We start from the raw sequence: 16,907 nt of genomic DNA, 5'->3' as shown, positions 1-16,907 counted from the left end.
ATGTAGTTTCTTATTTTTTTGCACGTATGTCTTATGCACGTATTGTAATGTATTTTACTATTATGCACTCTGCTGCCACAAAGGTATGTGTATCCCCCTCCGCTGTGGGCCACCAGAACCTCCTGCGGATGAAATCCAGGGTCCTGGTGGCCCCAGGGTGACCGGTGAGGGATGACGTATGCGCCCATTGCAACAGCCGTGAGCGTGCAGCCTTAGGTACATACAGCCTCCCCGGGGGCCCTCCCCCAGGATCAGGCTCCCATCCCAGCGCTGATCCCACCACTCTGTCTATCCCCCATGACACAGGAGCGACAATAAGGGCCTTCTGGAACGATCGGGTGGGGTTTCTCCTCTTGGTCCGTTGGGTCGAACTGTCGGGAAAGAGTGTCCGGTTTGATGTTCTTGGACCCAGGCCGAAAGGAGATGGAGAAGCGGAAGTGTGTAAAAAATAAAGCCCACTTGGCCTGGCCTGCGTTAAGTCGCTTAGCCCCCTGAATGTATGCCAGGTTCTTGTGGTCGGACAATACTATAAAGGGTTGTGCAGCCCCCTCCAACCATTGCCTCCACTCCTCCAAAGCTAATTTAATGGCCAACAACTCACGATTCCCCAAATCGTAGTTGCGTTCGGCCGGGGACAGGCGGCGTGAAAAAAAAGCGCAAGGATGCACTTTCCCGTCCTTTAAGCATCTCTGAAAAAGCCCCCCCCCCCCCCCCCCCCCCACGACATCGGAGGCATCCACTTCTACCAGAAATGCAACCTCCGAATCTGGGTGTACTAAGACAGGGGCAGAGGTGAATCAGTGTTTAAGGTCGCGGAAGGCATTCTCTGCCCGTGGTGACCAGTCAAAACCTGACAGAGAAGCCTTAGTGAGGGCTGTTAGAGGAGCAGCTAGGGCGCTAAAATAAAAATAAAAGTTTGCGAACCCTAGGAAGCGAGGAGGGACGAGGCCACTGCACTCACCTTGGCCGGATCCATGCGCAAATCGCCCCTTGTCAACACAAATCCCAAAAAAAACACAGTGTCTGTGTGAAACACACATTTCTCTGCTTTGACAAAAAGCTGGTGTTGGAGGAGGCACTGAAGAACCTGACGAACATGCTGTTGGTGTTGTGACATATCCTTGGAAAAAATAAGGATGTCGTCCAGATAAACAAAGACAGACACCCTTATCAAGTCCCGCAGCACGTCATTCACCAGCGCCTGGAAGACTGCCGGTGCATTAGCCAGGCCAAAGGTTATGATCAGATATTCATAATGACCATTGGGTGTGTTAAAGTCTTCCACTCATCCCCCTCCCTAAAGCGGGTAACGGTTTTTGACGGAAACGTCATTTAAACCGCGATAGTCTATGCAGGGACACTGTCCTCCGTCCTTCTTAGCTACAAAGAAGAAGCCTGCGCCAGCGGGTGGAGGTGGAGGGACATATATGACCCGCGGCTAGTGCTTCCTCAATGTATGTAGCTATTCATAGACATAGTCTCTGGGCGAGAGAGGGAGAACAGACGCCCCAGAGGTGGAGAGGTACCTGGCAGTAGGTCAATGGTGCAGTCATACGACATATGGGGAGGCAGTGCTTTAGCACAGGCTTTACTAAACACCTCCCCTAGGTCCCAATACATGCTGGGCACCCCTGTCAGGTCGGGACTGGGAAGAGAAGCGGAGCCTGCAGACCCAACTGCTAGCTTGAGATGTGAGGGAAATGGGAGTAAGGTGGATGAACCTTCGATGGAGACGGGCAGGGAACCCTTCTCCAGCGAAAGCCTACCTGTCGAACAGTTAATGCTGGGGTTATTAGCTACCAACCAAGGGTGACCTAACGATAAAAAACTGTATGGGTTCCCACTGTCCCCCTGCTACTTGAAGACGCACTAGCGCCGTGCAGTGCGTAATGGTACCTGTCCCCAAGGGTCGACCGTCCAGAGCCTGGACAGGGACTGGTTCCTTTAGTTCCTCTAACAGACCCCCCACCCCCAGGCCAAGCCCTTGTCCATTAAATTACCCGCTGCCCCCGAGTCCACCAAGGCCTGTGCCTGTCTGAAATAATGCCCCCACCTTATACTGACATCAAAAAAATTTCGGGGTTCATTAACCCCAGAGGATAAGTCCCTACCCACTAGCACCCCTCCCGATACTAACGGGCTGCCCCGTTTCCCGAGGTCCCAGGACATGTGGCATAATGGTGACCGCTACGTCCGCAACTGAAGCAGTATTTCTCCTCCAGACGTCACCGCCTCTCAATGCTGGAGAGCTGTGCTGCGCCTAGCTGCATAGGTTCATCTGCGATGTTCCCCTCAGGGAACCAGTCAGCTGTCTCACTGCCGGTAGAGAGCCAGACAGGTGCACGCTCTCGGCGACGGTTGTCCACTCGCACCGCAAGCTCAACAATGCCGTCTAACTGCTCCGGAAGCTCCAAGAGAGCCAGCTCGTCCTACATTCTCTCTGAGAGCCCCTGAGCAAAGAGGATGACTACGGACCTCTCCTCCCAACCCGCCTCCCTGGCCATGGTGCGGAACTCGATGGCATAGTCAGCCACCGAGCGGTTCCCCTGCCGACATGCCGTGAGCCGTCGGCCGGCCTCGTGCATCGATATTACGCGGGAGGTGTCGAAAATCTTGCGTAACTCCCGGGTAAATGTGGTAATGTTGGTACATATCGGCGACTCGTTTTCCCATTCAGCCGTGGCCCAGGAAAGGGCATGGTCCGTCAGCAGGGTGATGATGTAGGCCACTCGGGACAGCTCGGTGGGGAATGTCAGAGGCTGCAGACTGAAGATCAGCGAACACTGGGTGATACATTCTCTGCAGCCCTCTGGACCCCCATTGTAGCGCTCTGGAGGAGGAAGTCGAGGCTCCCGAGCCGCCATCTACGTTGGAGGAGACACCACTCCTGCTGCTGTCATCGCCACTGCTGATGTCGGGCCGGGCGTTCATGAGGCTGGTGACAACGGTACCCAGTCGCTGGATCTCGACCAATGTCACCTGCTGGTTGCGCCCCTGTTCGGCTACCAAAGCCCCCTGTGTCGCCAGCACAGAGCTGATCTGTGTTGCCACCGCTGGATCCATGATGGTCAGTCAATCTGTTACGAGTTGGGTAGGTGTGTTGGACCCAGGTGCAGTGCAGAATGGATAGACGAGAGACAGGTGTTGATTCTGTACCTAAAAAATCCAAGCCTGCTTGCCTCAACGACTACCGCCCTGTAGCTCTCACCTCCATAGCCATGAAGTGCTTTGAGAAGCTAGTAAAGGGCTACATCTGCTCCTCCCTCCCCATCAACCTGGACCCCCTGCAATTTGCATACCGCCCCAACAGGTCCACGGAGGACGCCATAGCCCATGTGCTGCACACAGCAGCATCACACCTGGACAAGAGGAAGGGGAACTATGTGAGAATGCTATTCATCGACTACAGCTCGGCATTCAATACCATAGTCCCCTCCAAACTCATAGCCAAGCTCAGGGACCTGGGCTTGAACTATGACCTCTGCCAGTGGGTCTTGGACTTCCTGACGGGCAGACCCCAGGTGGTGAGAGCAGGCAACTGCACCTCCTCATCCATCACCCTCAACATAGGGGCCCCCCAGGGCTGTGTTCTGAGTCCCCTCCTCTACTCCCTGTACACACACGACTGTGTGGCTCAGCGGAGTAACAACACAATCATCAAATTTGCTGACGACACAGTAGTGGTGGGCCTGATCTCTGCAAACGACGAGAGGGCCTACCTGGAAGAGGTCAAGGTCCTGGCGGGATGGTGCCAGGAGAACAGCCTCTCCCTGAACGTCAGCAAAACAAAAAAGATGATTGTGGACTTTAGGAGGTCGGGGGTCAAGGACTACAGCCCCCTCAGCATCGACGGGGCACCGGTTGAGAGAGTGAACAGTTTTAAGTACCTCGGAGCCCACATATCCGAGGACTTGACATGGACCACACACATTGACAGTGTTGTGAAGAAGGCACGACAACGCCTCTACTTCCTCAGGCGCCTAAGGAAGTTCCAAGTCAGTCAGAAGATCCTTAAGAACTTCTACTCGTGTACAATAGAGAGCATCCTGACTGGCAACATCACCTCCTGGTTTGGGAATAGCACTGCACAAGACCGAAGCAGACTACAAAGAGTGACACGTTCAGCCGAACGCACAATTGGAGGGGGGCTCCCCACCCTCCAGAACATTTACAACAAGCGGTGCAGGGGTAAGGCTAAGAGAATCATCAAGGACTCCAGCCACACGAACAACTGCCTCTTTGAACTGCTGCGGTCAGGCAAGATATACCGGAGTCTCAAGGCGAGCACAGAAAGACTCAGAAGAAGCTTCTATCCCCAGGCCATCAGGCTGCTCAACGAACAATAAACACTATACAACAACCATCAAATGCACACAGCACACACATCCACATGCACACACTCACTTTAAACAAACAACACACTGCAGCACCCACTCTCCACACTTTAGATCACCTAAACACACTTTATATTTATTGATAAAGGATTTGCACTACAACTCGTACACCTTACTGTAAATTGTACCTAAATTGTACCTCATCCCATTTCTGCTTTGCACTATAAAGTATTGTATATTAGTACACTGCATAGTAGAGCTGCCGCGATAACCGCATTACCGCGGTATCGCTGTTGCATCACGCTCACCGCAGAGTTAGGCTGAATACCGCGTCACCGCTGTTTTTTATCATAATAATAAAGTTGGCTTGCGGCTTGCGGCTCTGCAGATATACCCTACTCGGTTCCAAGCGACCCTATTGGGTAGAAGTGGTACCAGAAAAGTCATGTGAAACATTGCAGACCACTGACTGGTCAGAAGAGAGACGCGTCACACTTTGTAGCCTCTGAACAAAAACAGAACGCCGGCGCCGCCATCTTTACTGCCTCGCTAAGGATGCATTTCATTCAGGATTTGTTTGCGTCTTTGCGACAGAACCAAGTGCAATAAACAAAAAAGATTAATTTATTGATGAAACAAAACCGACATCAACCCAATTTACCACCGAGCGGAGAGTTTAGTGTCACAACAAGATCGCTGATGTGTTAAGTTTGTTGTTGTTATTAGCCTAATAATACTACCGTCAGCCGATATACACGAGAGGTAACGTTAAACCCGGGTTTGCTTGGTAGAATACACAATGAGAGGTAACGTTAGCTTTGGCAGAATAGACGCAACGAGAGTCTGGTTAATGTTGTTATTGATTGATTGATTGATTGAAACTGTGTTAAACTCTGGCTTGCTGCAAGCCCTCGGACATCTATGCCCACGGAGCTTTCAGTGTACACAAGCGAGCGGCCCCGCCTGCATCCCCACACGGAGACAAACGGAGTAGTACCTGGCTGCAGTGGAAAAGGAACGAAGTACCAGGTGCCTAAAGCGGGTCGAGTCGAGTAGGTACTATGCAGTGGAAAAGCGCCATTAGACTAGAGGCAGGCTATAAGAGTAGACTACTAAAAAAAAAAAATGCATTCAAACTTTTTTTTTTTTGTGCGCACTGTGCGGTAATAACCGCGGCGGTAGGAAATATTTCGCAAATTCGTGCGGTAAGGAAAATATCAATACCGCGGCAGCTCTACTGCATAGTATATTGTATATTATATGGTAACTCAGTTACTTCTATTCTGCATCGAACAGTGTACATATGTCTATACTGAACACTGTGACCTCTTTTTTTACTTCTAATTTACATGCTATACTATTTTATTTCATACTTATCTTGTCTAGCACAGTCTCTGGAGCGTAACAGTAAGAAGCATTTTGTATAAAAGTATTCTGTACTTCTGTATGACAACTATTAAAGAAACTTGAAACTTCTCAAACAAAGGTTACTGTTTTATTTTGTCGAACATGAAAGGCGTACGCGTCGACAACGATGAGCAAACAAAAGGGGAGAGTACTTGTCTCCAAAAAGAGAGAAAGCAAAGGGGAGAAAACAAGTCTCCAAAACACGCAAAGCACAAACAATAAACTGAACTATATATATAATAATGGGGAAAGCAAAGGGGAGAAAAGTTGTCTCCAAAACACATAATGAAATAAACACGACGGGCGACGGTGCTACATAAGCACAAAGTTACATAATCGAAAAGGCAAGACACAGCTATTCCTATACATGGCGAACGCACTTATCCTCCGTGGCAAGGAGCGATAAGGCTTTGACAGAATGCATAGTAGTACTCACGGTAAGGTTCAGTGATCGACTGACAATCTGAATAGTAACCAGGATAAAGCCAACTTAACTATACACACCAGGTACCAATTAGTGCAATCAGGGCAGATAGACAGGTAATTACCATTGGGTAACGCTTTTGCTCCCAGAGGAGAGCAAAACCCCAAACGTTACACTACCTTGCCTATATTATAACCTACTATGCTACTATGCACTCAAGACTATAGGACTCAATGTCGACACTGTTTGACAACCAATGTTACTTAGCTGCCAGAGTTGTAGTACCCCTCCTGCTGACTTGTTGTACAGAACTTGTAAGTCGCTTTGGATAAAAGCAGGGTACAAAATAACTACATGCCCAGCGCCATTGGCTTGTAGATATATTGTTTGGCGGCTAGAATTTAAGGTCTGCCCGCCACCTGCCGGCTAACAAAATACACTGCATCTACCTCGGCCGGCAGGTAATGGGTCGTCTGTGCTCGGCGTCAATATGATGCGGCGGTGGTGAGTTGAAACTGTGTGTGTGTGTGTGTGTGTCACGTGTCCATTCTAATGTTTACAAACAATGAACCTTTAAATGTAAATGAGATGCGCTCTGCTCACGAGGTCAAGTTTGTAACATGAGACGCACATCACCCGTTACTTCACCCGTTCTTTAGCCTACAAGAAAACCCTGCAATCGCGTTTTTGATTGTGCTCTGATATTTTACTATTTCGCATTTGATTTGACCAAATATGTGGAGGCATATTCCCTGCAACAGGTTCAAAGATAACTTCACATTTTTTGGCAATTTGTTTCCTTATATCGCTTCCTCCAGGGTTCCAACTTGTGTTGACAAAATGCAACCCTGCTCAGCTACGGAGAATCAGCGCTCTCTCTCTACACTAGAAAGGTGAACTCAGTAGAGCACAGATGTCCGCCAGGGCGGCAGCCACACATAATAATAATAATAATAATAATAATAATAATAATAATAATAATAATAATAATAATAATAATAATAATAATAATAATAATAATAATAATAATAATAATAATAATAATAGATTGGATTTGTAATGCACTTTTTGTTCACTGGGATCCCAAAGTGGTTAACATGTTACATCCCAAAGTGGATCCTACATGGTTAAAACAGTTAAAAAAATAGAAATAAAATAGTTATTAGTAAAACAAATAAAATAAAATACAGAATAAAAATAAGATAAAAATAGAACATAGTTCATTAAAAACATAGTATAAACAGACCATTTTAAAACAAAAGCGCAATAAAATTAAAATAAAAAGCTAACAGTCAAAGGCCTTTTTGAACAGGTAGGTTTTCAGGCCTGCCTTCTCTCTCTCTCTCTCTCTCTCTCTCTCTCTCTCTCTCTCTCTCTCTCTCTCTCTCTCTCTCTCTCTATCTATCTATCTATCTATCTATCTATCTATCTATCTATCTATCTATCTATCTATCTATCTATCTATCTACCTACCTCTCTCTCTCTCTCTCTCTCTCTGTTCAATGATTTAAAGTGGCCAAACGTTACAATATAAATACTAATTGGATTTTTGGCTGGTAAAAAATCTGCCCGGCTGGTAGTTTTTAAAATCTACCAGCCAAATGGCTGGTAAGTCAAAAAGTTAAGTTTGTTCCCTGGATAAAAGCGTCAGCTAAATTACTAAATGTAAATGTATGTTTGCACGGGCGCTGTATTTGGTGTATTGTTACAGCCATTCCATCTGTACTGAAATTAATTCCACCAGCCTAGCCATGTGGTAGGGAAATAAACTTGAAACGTGGAGGGAGGGAGTCGTACAGGGACCCAAAGGTAGAATAACTGGGCAGCAACACTGGCTATCAAACTCAACGTGGTTCAAGGGGCTGTAACGGCTTCCGAGCCTAAGATGTGTGTTTAATTAATTTAGACAGCAGTGAACAAGGGGCTTTAAACAGGCATCTCTTGCATTCACACAGATCTTGCAGCGACGGCCTGGGAAGAAAAAAAGAAAGAAGCCAATCACCAAACACAATGACATTTCTAAATAACAGGATATGGGAAACTTGGCAAAGCTTTTTAATGAAACGGAAGTTTGTTGTGGTGTAAGTTCCCCTTGACCTTGTCCTTCGTACTCAGAAGAATGGAGAGGCCAGGCCAGGAGACAGCAGGTCTGGTATAGGAAGGAACAGCTAACAGCCACTTCAGAGAACACTAGTAAACACTAGAGATTCTTAATGTGCAAGTATTAAGAGTTCTCCTACTTAATGCGAACACTTGAAAGGGACAATTCCTAATTTGATTTTGGAAAATGTATGAGAGGTTAACTTTGTGGACTCAAATAATGTTCTTTTGTTTGTTTGTTTGTTTTTTCTCAACTTTTACACCCAAATGCCCACGTAGTCAAGGTAACAGGTCTGAACTGTAAAATGTACCCATATCCCCTAATTAGGGTTGGGTACCGAACTCTGTACTTTTACCGACCAAATGTCGGTAGCTTTACATGTTTAGTATAAGAGTGTAATATACTAGACAGGAGAGAGCCTTTCCCACACATATATATATTACTGTCCCGTCTCTTGGGTCTTTGGAAAGACCAGGCGAGGTCAGAGGAGTTTTGAAGTGTCCTTGAGCAAGACACTTAACTCTTAACTGCTCCCGATGAGCAGGCCGACACCTTGCATGGTTGCTGTCGTGTGTGAATGTGTGAGTGAATGGGCGAATGTGAGATTTGGATAACAGCTGCTATATAAATGCGCCATTTACCATTTTACCATCCAAGAGGAAAATCCTTAAAGAATGCATCGTAATGGCGGCTGGCTGGCGCAGCGGACATTGCGCTCGTCACCAACGCAAGAGACACCGGGTTCAAATCCGGCTGTCGGCATTGCCTCCGGCTTGGGCCGGCCGTCATACTAACTCAATTGGCAGAGTTAGCGGGTGGGAAGTCGAAGGGTGGTAATCTGGACGTTGTAAACAGCGACTCCTACAGGTCGGTTGGGGCGCCTGCACAGCAGAGACAGGAAAATGGCGGGGGCAGTGTGAGCCTCCTACACGTTACTCATCGCCAATGAGAGTCCGCGTTGGCAGGTGAAAAGAAGTGACAGGCTGCCTCCACATGTATCGGAGGGGACATGTGATGCAAGGCTTCTATCCTCCCTACAACCGGCCAGTGGGGGGCATATGCGAGCAACGTTCAAGACAGGGGAGGGGAGAATTGGCACGGCTAAATTGGGATGGGAGAAAAATAGAAAAAGGAGGAGAAAAAAGTGAAAAAAAAAAGAAAAACATGCATCGTAATCTGTTTAGGTGATAGATTAGTGAGGGGGGGTCTGGGTATATTTTGTATTTGTTTTTTTGTCTGGTTTTGGGTCTGTGTTTGTTATTTTTGTTGTCTTGTCATTATTGTAGCTATTGTTGTTGTCAATGTTGTGTTTGTTGTTAAAAAAAGAAAAAATTGGAAAAAGAAATTGATAAAAAAAAAATCTAAAGAATGCATGTGCATGGTAATCTATGTTGAATCCTTTCCTTTAGAATTTGTCCCCTAAGAAGTTGTCACCCCTGTAAGCTTCAGACAGAACACTTACAGAGTCGATTTGGGTTGGATTTCTTTGGCTCCAGTGCCATCCTTGAATTCCCACTGGCCTACACCCCTTAGCTAGAATTCAGTCCCAGGCCTGGGGTCAAGTTGCAGGTTAGGCCGACCGATAAGCTGGCTTTCAGTCAATACGTTTTGCAGTGCCGTGTTATGAGACAGAGGCTCCATAGCAACTAATCAACAGGCCTACAGGTGAAATGTAATATCGCTCAATTCTGTTCCAGTATAGGATTTGTACACCTGTTCCCTAAATCAAAGGCTATGAGGAGGATACATTCATTGTATTCCATTTGTACATCTACATTTAGTCATTTAGCTGAAGCTTTTATCCAAAGCGACTTACAGATTGTGAACAACAAGTCAGCAGGAGGGGTACAACTCTGGCAGCTAAGGGTCAGTTGCATTGTTCGTCAAAGTGACAAACTTGAGTGTTACACTCTGAGTGCATAGTAGTATAGACATATTAGCATGATAGATAGTAGTATAAGTATAGTAGCATAGTAGTAAGGTACATAATAGTAAAAATACAGCAAGAAGGTTAGGTTGTTTTTTGTTTGTTTTTGTTTTTTGGGTTTCATCTGTCCTGACTGTGGTGGGAAGTTCGTTCCACCATTGTGGAGCGAGGACCGAGAAATAGCCTGCTTCGCTTTGATGACCCCCCATCGCAGGAGCTCAGATAGGAGTGGATCTGAGGCGGCCAGAAGATGCAGAGCGCATAGGGATCTTGAGGGTGTGTATTCCAGGCTACTCTGAAGGACAGAGAATGCTTCTTCCTTGCCATGTACATCCTTTCTAGTAGATAGGTGAAAGTGTCGGTGGGTTGCAGCTCTATGCTTTGTTCACATGTGTTCACAAGGCCAGAGGAGACTGAAAGCCCTCTAGTCCCTCTCAGCAGGGGTCCACTCAACAACAGACAGTTATATCACCCCTTGGTGATAGCTATCAGACCCCTGTAGAGTCAACAGAGAGAGAGAGAGAGAGAGAGAGAGAGAGAGAGAGAGAGAGAGAGAGAGAGAGAGAGAGAGAGAGAGAGAGAGAGAGAGAGAGAGAGAGAGAGAGAGAGAGAGAGAGAGAGAGAGAGAGAGAGAGAGAGAGAGAGGCCCCTGGCTTTGATGGCTGCTTGTCTGGGGAGGTTCAGGTTTTGATAGACATAATGAAGACACACAACAGCTCCTGTTTGGCACTGACATTTCCCTCTCTCTCTCTCTCAGGCTGGGAGAACTAAAGTGGCAATAAATGCAATAAGTGGCAAAAGCTTTTTCTAAAGGTGATTATTTTGAATGATGAATGTGTGTGTGTGTGTGTGTGTGTGTGTGTGTGTGTGTGTGTGTGTGTGTGTGTGTGTGTGTGTGCGTGCGTGCGTGTGTGCGTGTGTGTGTGTGTGTGTTTGAATAGTATTTTTTATTTTCAATAGGCTACCAGTTATCCCAAATGCATCTTCCAAAACGGCACACCCTATTAATTCTTCTAATAATTCGCGTGTAAGTAAAATGATCAATTCAGAGCGTTTAAAAAAAGCTGTCCACTGCCTTTAACAACCATATGAAGTGAGCGGAGGTGGGCTAACGTTACCTTGGTGCCAAGCTGCACCTTGACGTTCACTTTCTGCTTCTTCTGCTCCAGGATGCTCAGCAGGTGCTCCTGAAACACCCCCACCTTGGTGAAGAAGTGCTCGTTGTGCCAGCAGCCCTCCATGTTGTCAAAGTCCACCCCGAGTCCCAGCAGAAACTCCACGCTGCGGGGGTCCAAGGCGATCTGCTGGGGGCGGCAGAGCAGGACTGTCCGGTGCCTCTCATCCAGCACCGTCAATTTCAGCACCTTGCCCGAGCGGACAGCGACCAAGGCGGCCGTCAGCCCCACGGGACCCGAACCCACGATTAAAACCGATATCCGGGCACGCCACTGTCTAATGCCGTCCACGCTGACTTTCACCACTATATAAACAGCCACCGCCACGAAAGTGCTGAACGCCGTGTCGTATGCTAAAGTGCGGAACTTCTCATCCGCGTTTTCGTCGATGCTGTTAACTCCAGCGTTGTCTGCCTGCACGCAGTCCATACTGTGGATATAAATGAGCATGTAGTGCCAAACGTGGTTTATGCGAGAAGGCTGTCACGTTCAAGCAGAGCTCTCATTACTCTTCGCATGGGATGGGAGATGCACGATGCTCCCAGCTGCTGCAGCCAATAGTATCCAGCTGCATGCTTTTCCCAGTTCGCCAGCACCAGCAGGTCCCCTCCGCTCGAAAACGTATTTTGTTTACGGTTGACTCCTCTTGGGAGCGTGTCTTCGACTATACAGATTGTTATTCGTGCAAAGCTTGTCACCAGAGCACCATTTCCCCCCTTCACATTCTTCCCCTGGAGAGGGAGCTTCTCTGTACTTCCCAGAAATCTGAGTTGCATGTGTGATGATGTCACTATGTCGAACCCATCTTCGAACCTACAATATAGTCTGGCCACGTGGGAGTTTAGTTGAGGCATATGAACCCACTAGATTAATAAAGCAATTTAAACAAACACCAATGAGAGCTTGTTGGAAAAGTGTGGTTGTGCTGAATCCAGCAATAGTGTAAATCCAGTCAGGGAGTTACATCACTGATGTAAGAGGTGTGCAAAATAAAAATAAAACAAAACGTTTACATAATAAAGGCTCCAGTCTAACACCCATTCTTCTTCTTCTTCTTCTTCTTCTTCTTCTTCTTCTTCTTCTTCTTCTTCTTCTTCTTCTTCTTCTTCTTCTTCTTCTTCTTCTTCTTCTTATTATCAGGACTGAGAAGAATTGACACATTCAACTCAATTAGCAGAAGTAATGATACTACAGAGAAAATCCACTTGAGGAAAAGTCAATGCAATTTATGAAATGTCCCAAACAAAAGAAAATGAGGAATTGGGAACTTGATATGAAGTCTGCAGTCCTCATGAAATACACGCAAATCCAACTAAAGTATAAGTGTGGCTGCTGGCCAGTATGGCTACTACCATACTGTCTTTATACATGTTGTATCATACATATACTACAACTCTGTACATACATCTGATTAGCACTACACTCAGTAGTACTAATTTATATAGTTTATGATGAATCGCACCTGTACATATATATTACACTTTATGGTTACATTTGCACATGTAACCGATGCCAAACCTATTTTCATTGTACTGTACTTGTGCTGTATGATGATGACAATACATTAAATCTAATCTTTGATTGATTTATCTTGCCTGGCTGAGGGAAACCAAGCTCCACTCATCTGATGCTCAAAGTCATCCTCACAGCTTTTAAGTATAATGTTGAGGTACTTGTACTTTACATGAGTATTTTCATTTTAGGCAACTTTGTACTTTCACTCCACTACATCTCAAAGAAAGTATTGTAATTTTTAACTTTTTACTCCACTACATTAACTTTGAAGAAAGGGATTTTGCATAGAAAACATGGCAAGAATTGATGAAGATTATGTACTTTCAAATTTGAAGCCTGTCAACTTCAGAGTTGTTGAACATAATCGGAGCAGCATAAATGGACAACATACCACTTTAACATGACCTTTAATCAGAGCAGCATAACTGGACCACATACCACTTTAACATAACCTTTAATCAGAGCAGCATAACTGGACAACATACCACTTTAACATAACCTTTAATCAGAGCAGCATAACTGGACCACATACCACAACGTTTAATCAGAGCAGCATAAATGGACAACATACCACTTTAACATGACCTTTAATCAGAGCAGCATAACTGGACCACATACCACTTTAACATCACTTTTAATCAGAGCAGCACAACTGGACCACATACCACTTTAACATAACCTTTAGAAGTCAATGGTTCACGGATTGTATCATCTTTGTATCATCTGTGGTAAACATTTAGAAAAAAGGCAAGAAATATGATCCCTACATCAAAAAGCATCATTAATGTTGCTCAGTAGAGAGGTGATGATCTCAAATAATGGTATGATATCATGTATCATGTAGAGCAAACTGATAGCAGTCAGACCAACATCGGTGAGAGGATATCTGTGTCATCAAGATAGAAGACTGAGGAGGGTTGATACAACATCACTCAACATAGGGAGAGATCGTTTCATTTGTGGGAAGGCCAGTACTAGACGAGGACATCTGACAGCCATTGTGACTGGTACAGGCATGAGTACAGGAGACAAGGTCCTTGTGCAGCATCAGAAAGGTTTGAAGACGTCCGGCTGCTCTCATACCCACCTCGCTTTGCATATGATGCCAAATATCATAGAAGCTGCTGTGCACATCTCTGAAGGAAATATAGCAGCTACCATGACACAAAGACATTGATAAAGTATTGACTGAAAATATAAAAGGGATTGTAATATTCATGCTTTGAATATATCTTTACTATATTATTCATGCTGTGAATATATCATTTACGACAGGCGCGCCAGGCGCACCTTGCTTATGTATACCTGATCAGGGGTCCTGACAGGCAGTTGGCTGCCAGCCGTGAATGGAGTTACACTCATGCTGAACGATGCTTACCTTTGAATAAATATATAAACGCTATCTCTTCGTCCTGAAGATTATTCTATATAAATCGAATACGACATGGTGTCAGAAGCAGGATGAACATGGATATCAACGGAGTCCCGTCGCCACGGATGAATTGGGATTCTCTGGACTTACCGGGAGAATGGAAGAAGTTCAGGCAGCATGCAGAGTTGATGTTTTCGGGCCCACTCAAGAAGAAAGGAGAGGACGAGAAATGTAGCTACCTGCTATTGTGGAGCGGAGAAAGAGGGAGAGACATTCACAACACATGGACTCTCAGTGAAGATGAAGCAAAGGTATTGAAGAGCTACTATGACAATTTCGAAGCATACGTACTTCCAAGGAGGAACACAATTTTCGCCAGGTACAAATTCCATGAGAAAACCCAGCAACCGAGCGAGTCATTCGAACAATTTGTCACTGCATTGAAACTGGTGAAAGACTGTGCATATGTGAACAATGATGAGATGGTTAGAGACCGCATAGTGTTTGGCATACACTCAGCAAAAGTAAGAGAGAAACTATTAAACGTTGGATCAGACTTGTCGTTAGACAAAGCGGTAGATATAGCTAGAGCCCACGAGCTAGCACAATCACAGATAAAGAGCTTTACTGGCGCCACGAGCAGCGCGCAGGAGCAGCTCGTGCACGAGGTGCACAGACAAGAACAGAAGTATAGCGCTCAGAGATATCGCCCCAGAGCAGAGTGGACAGAGAGAGCGAACAGAGCGAGCGACACAGACACACGTAAGAACTGTGGATACTGTGGGGGTAGAGCTCACAAGGAAGGGGATAACTGTGTAGCTAGGGGAAAACAGTGCACGAAGTGTGGAAAATGGAACCACTTTGCCAAAGTCTGCAGGGCCGGTAGTTTCCAGAAAAAGTCAGTACACGAGATTAGCATGCGCTCTGAGTCAGGAGAAGAGTCAGACGAACTGTATGTAGACACCGTGACAGACAGACGGTTTGATGCAACAGAACAAGCGTTCGCAGACATACAAGTAGGAAAACAGGGCACAGAGCTTAAATTTAAGTTAGACACAGATGCACAAGTAAATGTAATTCCTTTGAGAGAGTATCACAGTTTACAAGATAAACGCAAAATACAGCCTACTTCACGCAGACTGACAGGATATGGTGGAGAGAAGCTAGTGGTAAAGGGCACATGCACGTTAAAGTGTAAATACAAAGAGCGTGGCATGTTGTTAGACTTTTACATAGTAGACACTCAGGCACCCCCAGTTCTAGGTTTACAGGCATGCCTGAATATGGACCTCATTAAACTAGTATTGTCAGTAAATGCACACACAGACAAACAGACCATCATGGAAGAATACCACGACGTGTTTAAAGGGATAGGACTATTCCCAGGAGAGTGTCACATCCATATAGACCCAGACGCCACGCCAGTAGTCTGCCCACTGAGAAGGACACCGATCGCCCTGCGTGGCCGACTAAAGAAGGAGCTACAGAGTATGGAAGACACACAGATCATCGCTAGAGTCATCGAACCAACGGAGTGGGTCAGTGCACTGGTCATTGTTGAGAAACCACGCACAGGCAAGCTCAGACTATGTTTGGATCCTAAGGAGCTAAACAAGGCTATCAAGCGCCCGCACTACCCTCTGCCGACACTAGAGGACATCACACCCAGACTAACAGGCGCACGCTATTTCAGCGTACTGGATGCAAGGTCGGGATACTGGTCCATCAAGCTCTCCACAGAATCATCGAAGCTGACGACGTTCAACACACCGTTTGGACGATACAGATTCCTACGATTACCATTTGGGCTCGCTTCTGCCCAGGACGAGTTCCAACGAAAAATCGACGAGACATACGAGGGACTGAACGGAGTAGCAGCTATAGTAGACGACATCCTTGTATATGGCGCGACCAGAGAGGAACACGATAAGAACCTACATGCAATGATGGTGAGATCACGGGAGAGAGGCGTTCGGCTCAACGCAGACAAGTGCACCATCGGAGCCACCGAAGTGAGCTACTTCGGGCACATCCTTTCAGCTGACGGCATGAAGCCTGACCCAGGCAAGATAGCTGCCATCAAGGAGATGGAGGCGCCAAAGAGCCGTGCAGAACTGGAGACCGTGCTAGGTATGGTCAACTATCTGGCGAAATTCGCCCCGAGCCTCTCCGAGATCAACGCACCCATGAGACAGCTGCTTAAACAATCGAATGAGTTCCTGTGGGACGCGCAGCACGACGCTGCATTCCAAAAGATGAAAGACATACTTACCAGTGAACCTGGGCCAGTCCTCATCTACTTTGACCCAGATAAGGAGCTCAGCTTACAAGTGGACGCATCAAAGTATGGTCTGGGTGCTGTGCTGATGCAGGAAGGAAGGCCCATTAGCTACGCATCCAGATCACTCACGGACAGCGAGGTCAACTACGCACAAATCGAAAAGGAGATGTACGCAGTCCTTTATGGATTCAAACGTTTCCACCAATATGCATACGGTCGCCATGTTATGGTGCAATCTGACCACAAGCCCCTGGAGTCGATCATGAAGAAGCCGATCGCCGCAGCCCCACCGCGGTTACAGAGGATGATACTACAACTACACAAGTACAACTTCACGATCGTGCACCGCCCTGGGAAAGACATCCCAGTAG

The sequence above is a fragment of the Notolepis coatsorum genome (genome assembly GCF_963971535.1).
Source record: "Notolepis coatsorum genome assembly, chromosome: 18".
Lineage (NCBI taxonomy): Eukaryota > Metazoa > Chordata > Actinopteri > Aulopiformes > Paralepididae > Notolepis > Notolepis coatsorum.
Note: the sequence above shows the minus strand (reverse complement) of the source record.